Source organism: Pan troglodytes, chromosome 2 (assembly GCF_028858775.2).
Source record: "Pan troglodytes isolate AG18354 chromosome 2, NHGRI_mPanTro3-v2.0_pri, whole genome shotgun sequence".
Taxonomy (NCBI): domain Eukaryota; kingdom Metazoa; phylum Chordata; class Mammalia; order Primates; family Hominidae; genus Pan; species Pan troglodytes.
In genome coordinates this window covers 50,316,112-50,337,909 of record NC_086015.1, presented here as the reverse complement: position 1 = coordinate 50,337,909, position 21,798 = coordinate 50,316,112, and the positions used below count along the sequence as shown (strand labels likewise).

Sequence of the window (21,798 nt, the reverse complement as noted above, 5' to 3'; positions counted from 1 at the left end):
GTCAATAGAACCCGGAGTTTTATTGTTCATAAAGTATTATCTCAGGGCCTCATTTCATTACCTGGGGCTCTGGGGGATGTGAGACTACCTAGGAGATTTTTATTATATTTTTACCATCTTTTCCTCTCTGATTCATTAACTTGGCCAATCAAAATCAGGTGGATGAGTGTGGATGAGTTTACAGAGATAAATCAGTCATGTGTAATGACTAGCCCTTGGAATATTTCATTAAATTATCCTCTATAGCTTCACATTGACCATAATAAGATGTTTGTCCTTAAGAGGATGACAAATATGTAAAGCTGGAGAAATTTTAATACAAAACAACGTAAGATAATAGCCACAAACGCAGACATCTGTGCTTTGGAGAGCTGAGAGGAGGGAAAACCTCTCGATGGGGATTTCTCGATGGGGATTTCATGAAAGGCTTCATGAAGGAAAGGGCATTTGAGATGAGCCCTGTAGGATTTTTAAATCTACAGAGATGGCGAAGGAGGACATCGCAGGTAGAAGAAATGGAAATGCATGAACAAAGACATGGAGAAAGAAAGTGGAAAGCATGAAGTATGTGGTGGAGGCATGTCACTTAGGACAGGCTAAAATGTTAGACTGGTCCATGAAGGTCATGGAAGACCTTGAATCATAAGTTTAGGAGTTTTAGGCAATGAGGAGGAACAGAAGATTTTTAATTCTAACCCTGCCTTAAGAAATTGGTGCTTTGGTAAGGCAAATCTGGTGGAGATAAGAAGTCTAGATTAAAGCCAAAGAAACCAACTGGGCGGATGAGTTAGGAGGCGGTTATGTGTTACCTGGTTTGAGCTAACTGGAGAGAAGGCAGTGGCAGAGGAAGAAAGGATAAATGTGATTAAAAGCTAAAAGGGAAACGAATGGGACTGTGTGTATGCTATGGATTAGGAATATCAGTGAAGATATTGGAGTCAGAATTTCAATTCTTATTCATTTGCCACATATGCCTGATTAGCCTTGCAAATTAGGGTGTCCGGAGCTTCACCACTCAAAGCGTTGTCCACACACTGGTGGCATCAGCATCACTTGGGACCTTGTTAGAAATGCACTTTCATGGGTCCCCACCCCAGCCTACAGAATCAGAAACTCTTGGAGTGGGACAATCTGTGTTTTAACAAGCTTTCCAGGTGATTCCAATGCACACCAAGATTTGAAAACCATTGGTCTAAAGAGAAGGGGTTTTCTTAGTACAAAGTATTAGATGTACAGTCAAAAGCACTGGGTAGGAGTCAGTGCTGCTCCTCAGTGATCTGGATGACCAAGTAGAACCCACAAAGCCTCCCTGGGCAGGCAAGCCCAGAAGCCAGACAGCCTACATTCTAACACAGCTATGCCGAGCTTACCTGGTGGTCCTGGGAGGGCAACTTGTTCTCTCTGAGACTCAGCTTCTACCTGACAGGATTGTATATAAGGACGTAGAAGATGGGAGGTCTTAGTATTATTATTTCCTCATCAATTACACAATTGACCTAGCACTCCATGCTTCTAAGAATGATCTGAAAGGACACTCTAGTTGTCACCATTTTATCGAGAAGTGACGTGCCTTGGGGTAGCTATGCTGGTTTATAAGGCAGAAGACTCAATTGCAGTTTTGATCCTGCCCTCTCTGGACCTGCCACCCCAACAATCATTTACTCTCTTTTGAACCTATCTTTGAACCCATAAAACAGGTGTTTCAATATCTGACTTTCTAGCCTCACAGAGATTTTGAGAAGACTATCCTCAAATTTAACAAGAGCATAAAGCTCTTTTGTAAATTGTGAAATACATGTTAGTTATTATTCATGCTATTATAATGAAGAAAAGGAATATTATTTCTTTGATCAGTGGATCTCAAACCTTAGTGCACCAGAATTCCCTGGGGGGCTTGTTAGGACTGGCCTGCATTTCCAGAGTTTCTGATTGCATAGATCTGGGGTGGGGCTGAGAAGGGGCACTTCTGATGAGTTTCCAGGTAATGTTGCTGCTGATTGGGTACTTTCTCTGAGACCCACAGACTGAGATGTAAACCTGGTACTGAGGAAAGCTCAAGGGAGAGTTGCCAATCCAATGTAATAAATACATCATGTTGATATGGGGGGTCCAGAAAAAAAGAGCCCTGGAGAGATGTCAGAAAATGACTTTGTAGCTTTGTCTCTGATCCTATTAGCTCGGTGACCCTGGGGGAGCTCCAGAGGTCTCTTATCCTGTGTTCCTCTCTAAGATGGGAGGGATGAACACAGACAGTTTTAAGAAAAACCCTTTCAGATCTAACACACCTTTAGTCAAGAAATTACCCAGCTCTCTAGTTCAAGTTGTCTGAATTCTCAACCAGAAGAACGCAGAGATCTATTTTTCTCAAAACTTTCCCATTGACTATTTTTCCCCTTTTTTGATGGAGTAGTAAGGGAAGAGGGGGCAGTTCTGGATTTTCTCTGTAAGACAATTTAATTTCCATTCCTCTTTTCTTTGTAACTAGAATTTTACCTTCCTCTTTTGGTTTCTTACTTCTGAGTCTTGCCTTCTCTGAAATGTTTCAGTTCCCTCTCATGTATTTTTAGACCAACTTTCTATCTTTCAACAGATGTGGCAAGCATACTTTTTGCCTAGCTCTTTAGGGGACAGGACCCCAGAAGAAGACCCCCTTCTGGGAATAGACATGAGAAGGGTCCCCAAACTCCATCCTTTCAAGGCTTCTGGTTTTAAGTGCTGGTTTTGGGTTTATCTTATAAACGAGGTTGGAATCTTCTTGTGAAGTCGTTAATTGGAGTAAAGGAAAAACCATTTCATTCAGTAATGTTCAGTCAATTTTGATTAAGATTTTTAGCCTCTTCTGGGACCTTGCTTTATTTTTCATTCTTTCCTTTGCCATTTTTTTTTCTTTTGAGATGGAGTCTCGCTCTGTCGCCCAGGCTGGAGTGCAGTGGCGTGATCTCGGCTCACTGCAAGCTCCACCTTCCAGGTTCACACCATTCTCCTGCCTCAGCCTCCCGAGTAGCTGGGACTACAGGTGTCCACCACCACGCCCAGCGAATTTTTTGTATTTTTAGTAGAGACAGGGTTTCACTGTTTTAGCCAGGATGGTCTCGATCTCCTGACCTCATGATCTGCCCACCTCGGCCTCCCAAAGTGCTGGGATTACAGGTGTGAGCCACCACGCCCGGCCTCCTTTGCCATTTTTTAACACCTATACAAAACTAAAAGTATATTCAGCACACTCAATATATTATACCTGCCAGATACTTCTTATCCTCTATCTTTTCATTCTAATCTCTCAGAATTGCTGCCAATTAAGTTAATAAAATGGTCTCTTGCTTAGAAAACTTCTGAAGTTCTTTAACCTTGAGAACATATTACAAAGTCTTTCAGGCCGTGAAAGACTGAAAGCTTTGACTCTAAGATTGGAACAAGACAAGGATGTCTACTTTCACCACTTCTATTCAACATGGTAGTGGAAGTCTTAGCCAGAACAATTAGGCAAGAAAAAGACATAAAAGGCATTGCAACGGGAAGGGGTGGAGTAAAATTATCTCTGTAGGTGACATGATCTTTTATGTAGAAAACCCTAAAGATTCATAGAATAAGTCTGTTAGAACTAACATGAATTTGTTAAAGCTGCAGGATACAAAATCAACACACAAAAAATGAGTTGCATTTTTATGTACTAACAATGCACAATCCCCCCTACCACCAAATTAAGAAAACGATTCAATGTGCAATAGCATCAAAAAGTAGAAAATACTTAGAAGTATACCTAACCAGGTAGCAAAAACTTATACACTGAAAACTACAAAAGTAGCTCAAAGAAACAGAAAAAATAAATAAAAATAGCCTAGTTCATTGATTGGAAGATTTAATGTTGTTAAATGTCAATACTACCCAAAACAATCTACAGATTTAATGCAATCTGTTTAAAAATTTCAATGATTTTTTTTTTTGCAGAAATAGAAAAATCCATCCTGAAACTCATATGGACTATCAAGGGACCTTGAATAGCCAAAACAACCTTGAAAATGAACAAAGCTGGAGGTCTTACGATTCCTGACTTCAAAACTTACTACAAAGTTATGATGAGCAAAATGGTGGTACTAGAATAAAGAAAGACATAGGGACCAATAGAATAGAATAGAATAGACAGCCCAGAAATAAACCCTCACATATATGGTGAAATTATGTTTTACAAGGGTGCCAAGACCATTCGATAGGGAAAGGACAGTCTTTTCAATGAATGGTGGTGGGGAAATTGGATCTCCACATACAAAAAGTAAAATAAAATAAAAATTGGATTCTTATTTTATACGATGTACAAAAATTAACTCAAAATAGTCAAATACCTAAATACAAGAGCTGTAACTACAAAACTCTTAGAAGGAAGCATGGGAAAAAGCTTTATGACATTGGATTTGGCAACAGTTTCTTGGATAGGACACCAAAAGCACAGGCAACAAAAGAAACAAAAATAGATTAATTGGGCTTCATCCAAATTAAAAATTATTTTGTATCAAAGAACACTATCAACAGAGTAAAAAGGGCAATCCATGGAAAGGAAGAAAATATTTATAAATCATATCTGATAAGGGATTAGTATACAAGAGGTATAAAGAACACTTTCAAATCAAAAAGAATAACAAAAAGCAACTGGATTAAAAAATGAGCAAAGGACTTGCATAGACATTTCTCCAAAGAAGAAAATGGCCAATAAGCCCTTGAAAGATGCTCAATATCACTGATCATTAGGGAAATATAAATCAAAACCACAATGAAATACCACTTCATACCCACTAGGATGACTATTATCTAAAAAGCAAAAAATAGCCTGGGTGCAGTGGCTCATACCTGTAATCCCAGCACTTTGGGAGGCTGAGGCGGGTGGATCACTTGAGGTCAGGAGTTCAAGACCAGCCTGACCAACATGGTGAAACCTCATCACTACTAAAAAAAATGCAAAAATTACCTGGGCGTTGTGGTGGGCACCTGTAATTCCATTTACTTGGGAGGCTGAGGGAGGAGAATCACTTGAACATGGGAGGCAGAGGTTGCAGTGAGCTGAGATCACCCTGCTGCTCTCCAGCCTAGGTGACAGAGTGAGACTCTGTCTCAGAATAAATAAATACATAAATAAATAAGAAAGAAAATAAAAAATGTTGGTAAGAATGTGGAGAAATTGGAACCTTTGTGCATTGCTGATGGAAATGTAAAATGATGTACACTGTGGAAAACAATGTAGCAGTTCCAAAAAAATTAAACATAAAATTACCATATGATCCATATAAACAATTAATTGAAAGCAGTACTCAACCAGATGTCTGTACACTCAGGTTCATAGCAGCATTTTTCACAATAGTCAAAAGATGGGAGGAACTCAACTGTCTGTTGATGGAGAAATGAATAAAGATGTTATTTACAGATACAACAGAATATTATTCAGCCTTAAAAACAAAGAAAATTCTGACACATGCTAAAATGTGGTTGAGCCTTAGGAGGTTGTGCTAAGTGAAATAAACCAGTCATAATAGGGCAAATGCTGTGATTCCACTTATATAAGTTACCTAGAGTAGTCAAATTCATAGCGACAGAAAGTAGAATGGTGATTGCCAGGGCCTAGAAGGAGGGGGGGAGAGGAATAGTTAGTGACTAATGACAACAGAGGTTCAGTTTTGCAAGATGAAGAGTTCTGGAAGTAGATGGTAGTGATGGTTGCACAACAATGTGAATGTAGTTAATGCCACAGAATTGTACATTTAAAGTGGCTAAAATGGTGAATTTTATGTCATATATATTGTACTACAATTTAAAAAATCAGACCAAATTTGACCATGTTGTAAGTGGGTAGAGCTGGAAGGGATCTTTCTGGTTATGTGGTGCAACCCACCCATATTACAGCTGAAGAGACTGAATGAGGTCCTGAGACTGGCATGACTTGATCAAGATGGTGTAGCCACTAGTGACAGAGCCAAACCAGTCTTCTAATACACTACACTAAACTCTCATATGGTTTCTTCAACTAGCCTTCTTGCATCTGACTCCATCACACCTCCTTGGTAAAAATACAAATGCCTAGACCCTATCTTATTTCAGAGAACCTGGGCATCCAGATGATTCTGATCAATACCAGCGTTCAAGAACCATTGCACTAATGGGTAACTTCAGATGCTTTAGGGGATGAGCTCTAGGCTGTAGGAACACAGCCAAGCAACTCATCCACTGGTCAGAAGCAAGGAGGTTCATTTTCATTCATTCCTTCAGTCATTCAACAAACATTGAGTGTTTACTATGTGCTAGGTGTGATTTTGAATACTGGTGGCATGAGTTTACAGAGATAAATCAGTCATAGGTTCTTCCCTCAAGAATTTCACAGTTTAATGGTGAAGAAAGTTACTAAATTGATAATTGGAATAACGTGATCAGTACCTGAAGCTCACACTTTCAAAGAAATAAGACATCCACATTTATAATCCACCAAATCTTCAGGGAACAGCTATTCTGGGTCAGGCGGTAAGGTTACAGAAATGAATAGGACAGAGTCCCTGTCCCCTGGAAACTTCGAGGCTAGTGAATGAAAAGGAAATGTGAACAGGTTGGCTAATTATGGTTCCTTGGAGTCCTGGATGATAACTAAGAGAAGATAGGACTTTTCTGAGTCATGGATGCTTGGAATTGATGCCTGGTGAATCACCATGGAAACAGGATTGATTCTCATTCATGAAGATAGTTCTAACAAATATTTTTAAGCACCTAATTAATATTTTTTCCAGCTCTGTCCCAGTTATGCTCTGTCCATGGTCATAATCCACATCCCACAGAAAATCAGATAGTCTGTTTTCACGTTGCTGATAAAGACATATTTGAGACTGAGCAATTTACAAAAGGAAGAGGTTTAATGAACTTAAAAGTTCCACATGGTTGGGGAGGCCTCACAATCATGGCGGAAGTTGAAAGGCATGTCTCACATGGTGGCAGACAAGAGAAGAGAGCTTGTACAGGGAAACTCCCCTTTATAAAACCATCAGATCTTGTGAGACTTATTCAGTATCATGAAAACAGCATGGGAAAGACCTGCCCCCATGATTCAATTACCTCCCACCGGGTGCCTCCCACAACACATGGGAGTTCAAGATGAGATTTGGATGGGGACACAGCCAAACCATATCACCAGAGGAGGGGAGAGTTTTGATGTTTAATGATTTTAACAGGGTTCCATGTTCTTTTGACATTCCATGGCCTGTAACACTACTGGTGTTGTCCCCAACCACTCCAGCTCCAATGTCATAATATTTCAAATCCATAGGGGTCCTAAGTCCTGAATTACAAAGGCTTTATGCTCCACAGGAGGGAAATGTGCATCTTGCCTTTCCTAGAAGCCTGCAGCTCACTTCAAGTGGAAAGGAGTCATTCCTCTGACTTCTGTCTGCTTTAATGGTAAGGCCCAGAACTACATGGCCAAAATCTGGGTTGTGAGAAAAGTTAGGTAGGACTCTGGGGTCTTCAGCTGTAAGTGCTGTTGTGATGAGCTTAGTCGTAAGGTCATCCACCTGAAGTAGCATGTGTTTCAATCTCAGCCTTTGATTTGTTTCAGCAAACATAACCAAATGAAAAGAGGAAGGTATTATTTCTAACTTCAGGAATGAGGAACCAGTGTATAACACACATTCAATAAAGCATTACCACCAAGCATTAGACATTTGTCATTTTTTATTTTTAAAAACAATGAAATCATTGTATTTGTGAGCACTAAGGATACTATTTCACACACTTTTCTTTTTACATCTGTAATTTTCCCTTGGCCCTATTCTGTACAAAATCCACAAGAATTTCCTCCTTCTTCTCCTATATAAAAATCCATTTTTTTCTTGCATTTGCTCTAAAGTAATTCATGAAATTATCCAATGTGGTATCAGTTGTGGTGATGAGCTGGTAAGTGCTGAAGGCTGAGGGAGGTGCTGTGAGGACTGACATATTGAGGCTCCCTGTCCTTAAGAAGGATGCTCTCTGGGGAAGGAGGTGAATTTAACAGACCTGGAGGGGCAACCAACAATCCTACATTACCTTATCTGTAGAACAATGAAGCTCTGATTTATGCATAAGACTGCATTGTACTTCATTTATGTTCATGAAGGATACTGATCTGTTGTTTTCCTACACTGTCTCTGTATGATTTTGGTATCAGGGTAATGCTAGTTTCATAAAATGAGTTGGAGAGTATCTCCTCCGCATCAATTTTATGAAAGACATTGTGGAGAATTATTACTGTTTCCTGTTTGATTGTCCAGTAGAATTTACCATTGAAGCCATCTGGGTCTAGAGTTTGCTTTGTGGGAAGACTTTTAACTATAATTTCAATTTCAATTTTTTTTTTTTTTTTTTTTTGAGACGGAGTCTTGTTCTGTTGCCCAGGCTGAAGTGCAGTGGTGCGATCTCGGCTCACCACAACCTTGCCTCCCGGGTTCAAGCAATTCTCCTGCCTCAGTCTCCTGAGTAGATGGGATTACAGGCACGCACCACCAAGCCTGGCTAATTTTTGTATTTTTAGTAGAGACAGGGTTTCACCATGTTAGTCAGGCTGGTCTCAAACTCCTGACCTCGTGATCTGCCTTCCTAGCCCTCCCAAAGTGCTGGGATTAAAGGCTTGAGACACTGCGCCTGGCCTTAATTTTGTAATAGCTATAAGACTATTCAATTTGTGAGTATTTTAGGTGAGCTTTGGTTGTTTGTGTCTTTCAAGAAATTTGTTTTATCTAAGTTGCCTAATTTATAGTCATAAAATTATTCAAAGTATGCCCTTATACTTTTTATATCTGTAGGATCTGTAGTGATATTGCCTCTCTCATTCTTAATACTGGTAATTTGTGTCTTCTCTCTTTTTTACTTGATCAATCTGGCTAGAGTTTTATCAATTTTATAGATCTGCTTAAAGAATCAGCTGTTTGGTTTGATTTTTTTCTTTTGTTTTCTATTCATTGATTTCTGCTCTTATCTTTATAATTTCCTTTCTTCTGTTTACTTTGGCTTTAGCTTATCCTGCTTTTTCTATTTTCTTAAAGTAAAAGCTGAGGTCATTGATTTGAAAGCTTTTTCATTTTTTAATATAGGAATTTGGTGCTATCAATTTTCCTATAAGCATTTCTTTAGTCTTATCCCACAAATAGATTTCAATTTGGAGTGAAGTAAAAGCAAAACAAATGCAGAAATATATTATCTTGGAAAATCCTTAGGACAAAAATGGGAGATAGATCATCTGACATTAAGTACAACACAGTCATTCAGGACCTTTGAAGATGGTTATGTGGTTGGGTTGCTAGTAGGGACTAGGGTACAGTCAAACCTCTGGTCACAAAGCTGAATGGTAACTGTGGTTTCTGAGAAAGAGCACCTTTTCATAATTTGCCTGAAAGGATCCTACAGCTGCTCTGTCAATGTTTGTTTTCATTATTGGAAAAGATCACTTCTGTTTTGTTTTTTGTTCAGCTTAAGAAGTGATTGGCTCACTTTGAGGAACCTTATAAGACAAAAAACAGATATCTTTATGTTGAAGTTTTCTTATCAGATGAGGCTGGATAATAATCTGTGGCCTGTTAAATGTTGTAAATATTTTCTTGTAATCTACCTTGCTTAACAAGTTGCCTATATATTTTTTTCTAGGAAAGGTGAAAAAAAAAAAACAAAGAAAGATTGCTTATATTTTTAACTTATTTTTATCATATTTGTCTTCATTTATTCATTTATTACTTCTGTGTTTTGCTTAGTAAGACCTTTTCTATTTCAAAGGAATAAAAATATTCTTCTTTTTTTCTAGTAGTTTTAGAATTTTATTTTTTACATTTAAATATTTCATCTGTCTGGAATCTATTTTTCGCATATGATACAAAGTAGGAGTTTCACTTTATTTCTCACCAATGTATAACCAATTTTACCCAACACCATTTATTGAATAACCCATCTTTTCCCAACTGATTTGAAGGACCATCTTCATTATACGCAAAGCACCTATAAATATATGAGTTTCCTGTGACTATCTGTCTTATTTTGTTCACTTGCTTGCTCATTTCTGCCCTCATGTTAATTACTATTGCTTTATAATACATTGTGGTATCTGGAAGGATGAGATTTTATTCTCTTTCTTTTTCAAATATTGTTTGGTACCTCACATTTTATTTTCCACGTAAACTTGGAATCACTTTGTCTAGTTTTTTAAAATCCTGTTGAATTGCATTGAGTTTATAATTTAACTTGAGGAGAATGAATATCTTTATGATAGCAGTCTTTCTATCCAGGAACATGGTAGGATGCTACATTTATTCAAGTCCTTTTTTATGTGATTCTGTTATTTAACTAATTAGATTTCATTCCCAACTTTGTGCTAATTGCCATTTCAATAAGGCACATCTTTAGCATCCTTATTCAAGTAACTGATAAATCATTGACTGGAAAATAGTTTGATATAATGCATTACAGCTTACTACTAAAGACTGTCTTTGAGAGTAAAATTAACTCATTAGTCAACTATCCTTGGATACTGCTGTTAAACTAGTCTTCATTTCTAATTTAGCCTAGCCATCCCACAGGATTCAATCCAATCCTATCCAACCCAATTCAATTCAATTAAATGGACCTCTCATTACTTGAGTTCCACATGCTAAGGTATGTATAGGCAGCAGAGAGTCTGCCAAATATCTTGTTGTCAATCAGCTTCATCAGGCATTCCTGGAATTATCTATCAAGTAATTTTGTTGACAAAGGGAAATGTGGTTGGTGTGGCATGAACTGTTTTTAGTGGATATGTGCTATCCTATAATGTAAGAATTGGTTGCTCTGCTGGAGGAGTATGGTGGCACTAGGCCAAGGGATTAAGCAACAACAAAACTAGGGATGGGCAAGTGTAGTAAAACTGGGAAGTTGTTGCCTAAGCATGCATGAGAAGAAGTTAACCAGAAGCTCATTGGCATTGTAGACAGACAGCAGGGAGATTCAGTCAGTGACTGGGGGTGGAAATGAACAAGCAATATTCAAGAAGTTCACAAACGTTGGACATTGAGTTTAGTAGAATGTGTAAGTGTTTGTTTCGTAAGTCTCTTACGGTCTAGCCAGAGGAAAAGGACATAAAAAACAAACAGGAACTTCCAGGAAGATAGAGTAGAAGTATTTTTCCATATTTCTCCTATTAAATATGACTAAATCCCTGATCTAAAACAAATAAGAAAACTCCAAAAGGTGGAGCAGATTAGCTAGAGACGTTGGGACCCAAGAAACCATACGGTAGTAACATCACTGGATTTTCTCTGTGTCTCACACATCCCAGACTGTGCTGGAGAAGCTAGGAACCTGGAAATACAACAGGTAAACACAAAAAAATACTTCCAACAAAAGTCTGCTCTTTCTAACCAAAGGGCTAGAAAGACAGAAAACTTTTGGACCTCAAATACTCCACTCTAGCCAAGCAGTACAGAGACAGCTATGGCCCCACACCCACCCATGCTGCTAAAGGCCCATTGGGAGCAAGACTTCCACCCTCGACAGGCTATATTGAGGCCTTCAAATCTCTCTTCACTCCTGTAGCAGGATGGTATCAGCGAAGGCCAGGTAGGGAGCTGGGGCTTTCATCCCTATCAGGCAGTAATGTGGCCCGCTTCCTCCTCCCTGTAGCATCAGTGGGACAATGTGGCAAGTCTGGACTTCAGCTCCCACCTAGCAGTAACAAAGCTTCCCTCCCACTCCCTACTCGGGTTGTTTTAGAGCAGGAGGGCTAGTGGAGAGGCAGGACATTTGCCACCACCCAAAAGTAATGTAGTATCAGTGGAGGCTGCATGGGAATAGTAGCAAGCCACCAGGACAGTATTAGCAGAAACCTAGTGGGGACTCCCACCCTCACCAGCAGTAACAGGAGCCTCTCCCCACTTTGGGTATCAATGGAGACCAAGTGGATAATGGACTTCTACCCCTACCTGGCAGTAATGAGGCAGTGCCACCCCTTTCCCTGCCAGAGCAGTGTCAAAGGAAACGAGCTAAAATAGAGGTTTTAAATAAGAAATAGAAAATATAAAGAACTACATGGAAATTATAGAAAATACATTTAAAAACTTGCTGAATGGTCCTTTAAGCCAGAAGTTACTATGGGTCACGAACAATCTTGAGACTTTATTCCCTCTTTTTGAGACTTTATTCCCTCAAAGTTGCCCCCAAAGTTAAAGCCACAGCTACCCCCACAGGAGTGGCTCCACATCATCAGGACCTTGAGATCATCAAATTTCCAAATGGTTTTATGATTTCTCCTTTGGAAAACTATGCCCTGCATCAAGAATTGGTTTGTTCATTAAAGCAGGCAGTAGCTATGAGGACTCCAACAATTTAGTAACTTCTCATTTGCTGTGTCTTGCATCCAGTTTGACTACAAAAGGAGCTTCATTTTTCAAGATAGCCCATGACGTTGAAGCAGCTGGTGGTAAATTAAGTGTAATTGCAACAAGAGAAAACATAGCTTACATCATGGAATGTCTGCAGAGTGATATTGATATTCTAATGGAGTTCCTGCTCAGTGTCGCCACAGCACCAGGATTTGGTCATTGGGAAGTAGATGCCTTCAGTCTCAGCTAAGGATAGACAGAGCTGTGAATTTTCAGAATCCACAGGCACATGTCATTGAAAATTTGCATACTGAAGCTTATTGGGATGCCTTGGCTAATTCCTTGTATTGTCCTGGCTATAGGATTGGAAAAGTGACATGGGAAGAGTTACATTACTATGTTTAGAACCACTTCACAAGTGCAAGAATGGCTTGGTTGGACTTGGTGTGAGTCACCCTGTTCTAAAGCAAGTTGCTGAATAGTTTCTCAACAGGAGGGGTGGGTTTCTTTTGTCTGGTACAAAAGCCAAATACTGTGGAGGTGAAATTCAGGAACAAAATGGAGACAGTCTTGTCCATGCTTGCTCTTGTAGCAGAAAGTGCTGCCACAAGAAGGGCACAGCAAATGCATTTAGTGTTTTTCAGCATATCAAGAGGGACACCATATGTCAAGGGGCACAGTGATGCCACCAGCTATCTATAGCAGGCTATTGCCAAGGCAATTCACCAGCCACTTGCTATTTCTGTTTTTAATGCTAGTTACTCCAATTTTGGACTCTTCAGGATGTACATTGTCTTCCAGGCTGCAGCTGCTGGAGATGTTATCAAGGCTGCCTATAACCAAGTGGAAATAATTGCTCAAGAAAAGCTTTTCAATGTCCAGGCTGCCAAGAACAAACTGAAAGCTGGATACCAAATATAAGTGAAGTCTTCTGAGGGTTTCATAGAAGAAGTCAGGCCCCAGGCTGTAGTTACTGGTTCTTACAAGCCAATATCACCAGTCCTTCAGTAGATTAGTTGGTTGGCTAGTGCTGTCATCATCAATTCTGCAAAGAAGTTTGCTTCTGGCTAGAAACAAACTTCTACTTGTTAATGGCAACAAGTGGAAATTTGGAACATACACCTTTGGTTGATGAGTTGTAATACAGAAGCACATATTATAGGAAAGGGCTGAACATTCTCTCAGCCCAGAGCCTCAAACACATGGAAGCCAGAAGTATCTAACATTTATCTTTGTGTGTTTTTTTTTTTTTTTTTTACAATGAGGTAAAATGCCTTAAAGCATAAATGTAGGCAATTATTCCCAGCTTACCCAAAGTCAATAAAACATTTTGCTTAAATGTTAGAAAAAAACTAACTGGATGGGTTCAAGAGCAGAATGGAGGAGACAGAGAAAAGAATCAGTGAACTGGAAGAATGAACAATAGAAATGACCTAATCTGAACAACAGACAGAAAATTAAAAAAAAAAAAATTATGGCCAGGCGTGGTGGCCCGCGCCTGTAATCCCAGCACTTTGGGAGGCCAAGGCGGGCAGATCACTCAGGGCCAGGCATTTGAGACCAGCCTGACCAACGTGGTGAAACCCATCTCTACTAAAAACACAAAAATTAGCCAGGCATGGTGGTGTGTGCCTGTATTCCCAGCTACTGAGGAGGCTGAAGCAGGAGAATCACTTGAACCCAGGAAGTGGAGGTTGCAGTGAGCCTAGATCGTGCCACTGCATTCCAGCCTGGGCGACAGAACAAGACTCTGTTTCAAAAATAACTAACTAACTAAATAAATAAATAATAAAAAAAATGAACAGAGCCTCAGGAGCCTGTGGAATTACAACAAAAGATCTAAAATTTATGTTATGAGTCTCACAAGGAGAAAAAAAAGAAAATGAGGCTAAAAAGATATTTAGAGTAATAATGGGTAAAAACTTTATAAATTTGGCAAAAGACATAAGCTTACAAATTAAAGAAGCTGAGTGTATCCCAAACAAGATAAACCCAAAGAAATCCACACCAAGACATATTATAATCAAACCTCTGAAAACTAAAGATAGAGAACAAAAAAATATTGAAAGCCAGAGAGAAACACAGTAGAGGACAAGCAGCTTAAATGACAGTGAATTTTTCATTGGAAATCATAAGGCCCAAAGTTAGTGGCACAACATTTTTTAATTGCTGCAAGAAAAGAACCATCAATCTAGAATCCTATATCCAGTGAAAATATCCTTCAAGAATGCAAGGAAAATCAAGACATTATCAGATGAAGAGAAAGAAAGGATTTGTCACTAGCAAATAAGACTATCATAAAAGAATGTCTAAAGGGAGTTCTCTGAACCAAAGGGAAGTGACAAAACATGAGGAAGGAGGCAAGAACAGCAAAAAGACTAAAATTATAGGTAAGTGCAGTACATTTTCTTCCAGCTCATGAGCTTTCTAAATTGTGTTTGCTGGTTGAAACAAAAATTGTAACACTGATAGTCTGAAATGTGTGTAGAGGAAATATTTAAGACAGTATATAGGCTAGAAGGATAGGGAGATAAGGCTTCTGTACATCCTTTGAATGGGTGAAAGTTGATACCAGTAGACTGTGATAATTAATGTATTTGTCACATAATACCCAGAGCAACAACTTAAAAGGTACAAAAACATGGATAAATCAAAATGGAATTCTAAAAAAATGCTCTAATATCCGACAGAAAGGCAGAAGAAAAACAGAAATGAAAAACAGAGAGAACAAACAGGAATTAAAAATAAATGGCAGACATAAGCCCTAATATGTCAATAATTACATTAAATGTAAATGATCTAAGTGCACCTATTTAAAAACAAAGATTGGTAGTATGGATTTTAAAATGTGACTCAACTATATGCTGTCTACAAGAATCTCACTTCAAAATAATGATATATGTAGATCAAAAATAAAAGGATGGAAAAAGATATATCATGCAAATATCACTCAAAAAATAGGTGTGGGGGCATTAAAGAAAAAAAAAAAACAAAAGAAATAGTGGTGCCTGTCTCAATATCACATAAAGAAGGCTTCAGAGCAAAGAAAAGTAACAGGGGCAGAGAGGGACATTACAAATGGATAAAAATGTCACTCTCCCAAGAAGACATAGAAATCCTAAATGTGTGTGCACCAAACATTAAAGTTGTGAAATATGTGAAGAAAACATGGAAAAAAAATAAAAGGAGTAAGAGATAAATCAACAACTATAGCTGGAGACTTCAAAATCCTTCTCTCAACTACTGATAAAACAATTAGATAAAAAATTATAAGATTATAGAACTTAATAACATCATCAACCAACAGGATCTCATTGACATTTAAAGAACATTTCAGCAAAATGACAGTAGAATACATATTCTTTATAAGCATCCACAGGTTATTTACCCAGGTTGATTATGTTATAGGCAATAAAACAAGCCTCAACTCTTTGAAAGAGTTAAAATAACACAGGGTGTGTTCTCAGATAACAATGGAATCAAAATAAAAATCAATAATAAAAAGATAACAGTTTGGGCACAGTGGCTCACACCTGTAATCCCAGCACTCTGGGAGGCCGAGACAGGTAGATCACTTGAGGTCAGGAGTTCAAGATCAGCCTGACTAACATGGTGAAAACCCCATCTCTGCCAAAACCCACAAAAATCAGCCGGGCATGGTGGTGCGTGCCTGTAGTCCCAGGTACTTAGGAAGCTGAGGCAGGAGAATCACTTGAATCCAGGAGGTGGAGGTTGCAGTAAGCCAAGATTGTGCCACTGCACTCCAGCCTGGGTGACAGAATGAGACTCTGTCCCCCTCCCTCCACCCAAAAAAGAAAACAGAAATATCAACAAACATTTGGAAACTACACAGTACACTTATAAATAATCTATGCACCAAAAAGAAAGTCTTAAGGGAAATTTAAAAATACAATGAACTGAATTAAAAAGAAAATACGGCTGGGTGCAGTGGCTCACGCCTGTAATCCCAGCACTTTGGGAGGCCAAGGAGGGTGGATCACGAGGTCAGGAGATCAAACCATCCTGGCTAACATGGTGAAACCCCATCTCTACTAAAAAATACAAAAAATTAGCCGGGCGTGGTGGCGGGCACCTGTAGTCCCAGCTACTCGGGAGGCTGAGGCAGGAGAATGGCGTGAACCTGGGAGGTGGAGCTTGCAGTGAACTGAGAGCATGCCACTGCAGCCTGGGTGACAGAGTGAGATTCCGTCTCAAAAAAAAAAAAAAAAAAGAAAATACAACATACCCAAATCTGTGAGACACTGCTAAAGCAATGCTGAGAGAGAAATTTATAGCACTAAATGTGTATATTGGGAAAGAGGAAAAAATCTCCTATCAGTTATTTTGCTCCCTCAAGAAGCTGGGAAAAGAAGAGCTAAATAAACTCAAAGCAAGAAAAACAAGAAAATAATAAAAATAAGAGCAGAAATCAATGAAGCTGAAAAGAGAAAAATGACGAAGAAAATCAGGAAAATACAAGCTTGTTCTTCTAAAAGATTACTAACATTGACAGCCTCTCGTAAGACTGACAAAGAGAAAAAGCAAGAAGACACAAATTACCAATATCAGGAATTAAACAAGGGGTATCATTACAGACCCCAAAGAAATCAAAAGGAAAATAAGGGAACACTATGGACAACTCTACACATATAAATTTCACAACTTCAATGAAATGGACCAATTCTTTGAAAAACACAAACTACCTTAACTCACCCCGTGTGACACAGAAAATTTTAATATTCTCTCTAACTATTAAGGAAATGGAATCCATAATTCTTGAAATTCCCAAAAAAGGAATCTCCAGGTCTATATGGTTTCACTGGGGGAAACCAGTGCTATGTAATCTCTCCAAGAAAATAGAAAAGGAAGGAATACTTGTAATTTTTTATATCTAGAATTACCTTGACACCAAAACCAGAGAAAGTCAGTACAATAATAGAGAACTATAGACAAGCAAATAAAGATCAGTTATGGCTGGGTACCATGGCTCATACTTATAAACCCAGGACTTTGGGAGTCTGAGGCAGGTGGATCACTTGAGGCCAGGAGTTCGAGACCAGCCTGGCCAACATGGCAAAACCCCATCTCTACTAAAACTGTAAAAATTAGCTGGGCTTGGTGGCATGTGCCTGTAATCTCAGCTACTGGGGAGGCTGACACACAAGAATCACTTGAACTGGGGAGAGGGAGGCTGCAGTGAGCCAAGATCGTGCCACTGTACTCCAGCTTGGGCGAGACTTTGTCTCAAAAAAAGTTGTTTTTTAAAAGATCAGGTGTGCTTCTATATACTAGCAGCGAACATATAGACACCACAATTTAAAATATACCACCTCTCTGCAGCTGTAGAGGGCAGACAAAATTCTAAACCATAAAGGTAATTAAAAAGTCAATTCCAATAATGTATTAAGCAGAGAACATTCACAAGAATATTGGTCCTACATTTTTGTCTGGTAAAGACTGGATGAGAAAATTTGCTAATTGTGACCACCTTTTTCTTTTATCATAAAAAATCATTCTTGCAGTGTGTTTTTAACAGAGATTTTCAAGATACCTAGACTTTAGATATAACTATAATTACTATGAAATATCACTTTAAGTATCAAAAGTCTGATTTGCTAAATTGGTTCTGTTACTTTATAATTTATTGTACTTGGTACTAAAATTTAAATTGTTTTTTTTGATTTCTGAAGGTATAGACACTTGTAATGAAAAGGGCATTATGATTTCTTTATTAGCTATAGGATATAAATAAGCAACGCATGTAGATTTCTTATCTTAAAATATTGCTTATGATTGATTATCGTCTTATTATCTTACCTCAGGATGTTTTGTTATGTGAAACAATAACTCCCCTTTTTGTTTAATCTATTAATTTTGGTTAGCTTTTGTGATAGTTGTGTCCAGAATCATCCTGATTCAGATTTACTCCAGATGAAATTAATCATGAATTAATTGAAAAAAGACTTTAAAATTACTGTATTTTGTTATTCTGGAGAAACAAATGAAGGAATTACTTGATACTAAAATAGAGCAATGACTACAAAATAATATGGGAAGAAATGACACAAAAAGAAGGAGTATATGAAAAAGAACAAATCAAAAATAGTAAAATCTTAGAAATTAAGATTATTGTCATCAAAATGGAAAATAATGCTCTCCAAACTATACACAAAGAAAATCCATGAATTGGAAATTAATATGGAGAAACTCACCCAGGACATAGCTCAAAGGAGCAAAGATATTTTATGTGGGAGAACTAATAAGAGACTAGAGAATAGATTGAGAGACTGACATTTGCGTGGTGTTTCAAAAAATAAGAGAGAAGGGGATCAGTGAAAACTAACATCTGAAAAATTAATAACTAATAATTATTCTAGAATTGGAGGACATGAATGCTCTATTCAACATATGCCTAGATATATTATTGTGAAATTGTAGCACATTAATGATGTAGAGAATCCCTTGAAAGACATCATCGAGAAAAGATTGGTTTTATGCCAGATGACAAGGTGTTCAAGGAAAATGACTATCAACATAGAATTTTACACCCTGCTAAACTGTTATTCAAGAGTGAAGACACATGAAAGACATCTTAAGACATACAAGGATTAAGGGATTTTACTCTTTACAGGCACTCATTAAAAGAACTATTTTTAAAATGTGCTTCCACAAGAAGAAAAGTGAACCTAGAAGAAAATCATGACATACAAGAAATGGCTGTAAGGACAGAAACTGATAAAAATAGATTGGTAAATTTAACTGCTGATGGAAGAAAACTTACGTTGTTTAGAAATGTAAAAGAAAACCACCTAAACAAAATCCCCTAAACCTCAGGGCAGCAATGACTAGATAGTAGGGAGGTAATGCTCAGTGAGCAAAGTGTGCAAAAATTTATGTCATGTTGAGAAGAAAAATAGAAATATTGAAAAACTTTAGAATCTGTTAGAAAAATCTGTAATTCAAGATGGATGTTTTTTAAAACAAAGAAAAATAAGAATAACTTCAAAGAGAATTGACTACACTGTATAAATTCCAGGGGGAAAAGCAGACTAAAGACAAGGGAAGAGATTTAAGAAAGGAAAAAGTTGGTCAACAGAAAACAAAACAGATTAGCTAAAGCGAGTCTGATTATATCCGTAATCAAAAAAAAGTTAAAAAGCAATGGAATAACATAATTTCTTAAGGACGTAGACTTTCAGACACTGCTTATACAAGAGCTCCTATAACAAAAGCACATAGGAAGACTGAAAATAAAGGGATGGAGAGGTATTCTAGAAAAAAAATTCACCAAAATCATGCTGAAGAGTAACATCAAATAGAATTTAAGGCAAAAGGTTTAATTTGAGAAAGAGAAAAACTACATAACATTAAAGAAACAATCCGCCAAGAAGGTAGTTTTCATTTTGTTAATATAACAAGAAGAAATACAAAATTCACAGCATTATAAAATGTTAAATACTGACTTTTCAAAAATTTTACAAATAAAATATTTTCCAATTTTTACATCAGAAATGAGGTTGCTCCCACAGACATAAGCCTTTATCATATTTTACACTTAAAATTGCTAAGCACATTTCAAATCAAGATTTTTCCTGTTAATAATTTCAAATTCGTGATAATCGTGATCAATGAGAAGCTTTATTCAAATAAGTAAGTGACAAAAATGAAAGCAAAATGTTTAGAATCATTCAAAAGTTTGCAACAGTTGAAATGATATTTGAAGGATCTAATAGTTATCTTTCATTAGAAAATATAATGTTGAAATATCTTGAAATTTGAAATACAGACAAATATCAAAGGTATCAAATGTTTCACATGTAGGGTTTTTAACATGATGCAGTGCTACTTCACAAATCATGCATATATTGTTAGAATGGTCACCCTGCAAATGGTCGGGATGCCACTAAAAGGGCACAATAGCCACAATGGAGGGAAGTGACCAAAATATGTAAAACAGAGAATGGGTGCTGCTGCCAGGAGCTATATCTTCCAGGAGCCCTGACTGAGCCTCCCTGGCCCCCAACTCTACTGGAGACCTGGGCTGTGCTCCGGGTTCCTGGACACCTGTAACATGGACAAACTCCTCCTGCAATTTGACAGACCCCTTGTTCTGGATTGGCAGTCAAGGGCTCTGTAGCTGGCTGGTGATGTGGATGTCATCCCTGGGCTTAGCACATACCATAGAGCAGCAAAGGCTCTATGAATAAGCCTCTTGTGCCTGCCACCCGGGGTGAGCTTCCTGAGCCAGGGCTGCCCTCTGAGGAACCCCAGACTATGGCGCTCATGATAAGGCATTGCCCAGCTGTCCTAGGGCTGAATAAATCAATACGCTACAACATACTCATAGGCCATTCATGGCCTGCCAGCTCAGATGTTATGAAACAGAGAAGACACAGAACTTACAGAAAAGCTGACCATGTGTACATTTATACTAGACTTATTAGCAAGTTTGCAAGTAACTGTATCATACAGACCACACTTTCTGACCAGTTTATTAGATTAAAAATCACCTTCATATAGATTGCAAAAAGCAGAAGAACATGTATTTGGAAGCTAAAAATAAGTTTCTGGCCAGGTGTGGTGGCTCACGCCTGTAATTCCAGCATTTTGGGAGGGCGAGGCAGGTGGATCACTTGAGATCAGGAGCTGGAGACCAGCCTGGGCAACATGGTGAAACCCTGTCTCTACTAAAAATACAAAAATTAGCTGGGTGTGGTGGTGGGTGCCTGTAATCCCAGCTACTCGGGAGGCTGAGGCAGGAGAATCACTTGAACCTGGGAGGTGGAGGTTGCAGTGAGCCAAGATCACACTACCACACTCCAGCCTGGGCGACAGAGCGAGACTCCATCTCAAAAATAATAATAATAATAAAATAAAATAATAAGTAAATTTCTAAAGGACTTATGAGTTAAAATGAAAGCAGAACAAAAGTTACAAAATATTTAAAACTAAATGAAAATGAAAACATGGATCCATAGTTTGCCATTTACTCTTCTGAAATCTAAGATTCTGAAAACTGAAACTTCTTTTCATAACTCTGTGAGTAGCCTAATCTGAGGCTATTCAGTCTTAATTAACTCACCTTTAACAAGAGTGATGAAAAGAAATGAGAAAAGGTACAAATAAGTAATATTAAAGCAACAACAAAAGATAGCTAAATGGGATAGAGGGTAGACATCAGGAGAGAACAGAGGGAGTAACTTTACGCCAATTCATTTGGAAATTTGGATGAAATGAATAACTTTCTAGAAGATTATGCATTTCCAAAATCAACTCATGAGAAATAGAAAAACTAAATAAACTCTTAAAGAAATCGCATTATCTCAGTTTCCTCTCTTTCCCAGCAGATTTCCAGAATAGGAAATATAAATAACCAATAAACACGAAAATAAGCTCAACTTTCATCATAATCAATAAAATGTAGATTGAACCTGTGTTGGGTTCACATTTCCCA

The 21,798-nt window shown here is 38.0% G+C and overlaps 1 pseudogene; it reads left to right on the top strand.

The window, feature by feature from the left end:
- The first annotated feature begins 484 nt into the window (after positions 1-484).
- On the top strand, positions 485-13,486 carry LOC100611571 (cytochrome b-c1 complex subunit 2, mitochondrial-like; annotated as a pseudogene).
- Positions 13,487-21,798: the final 8,312 nt, after the last annotated feature.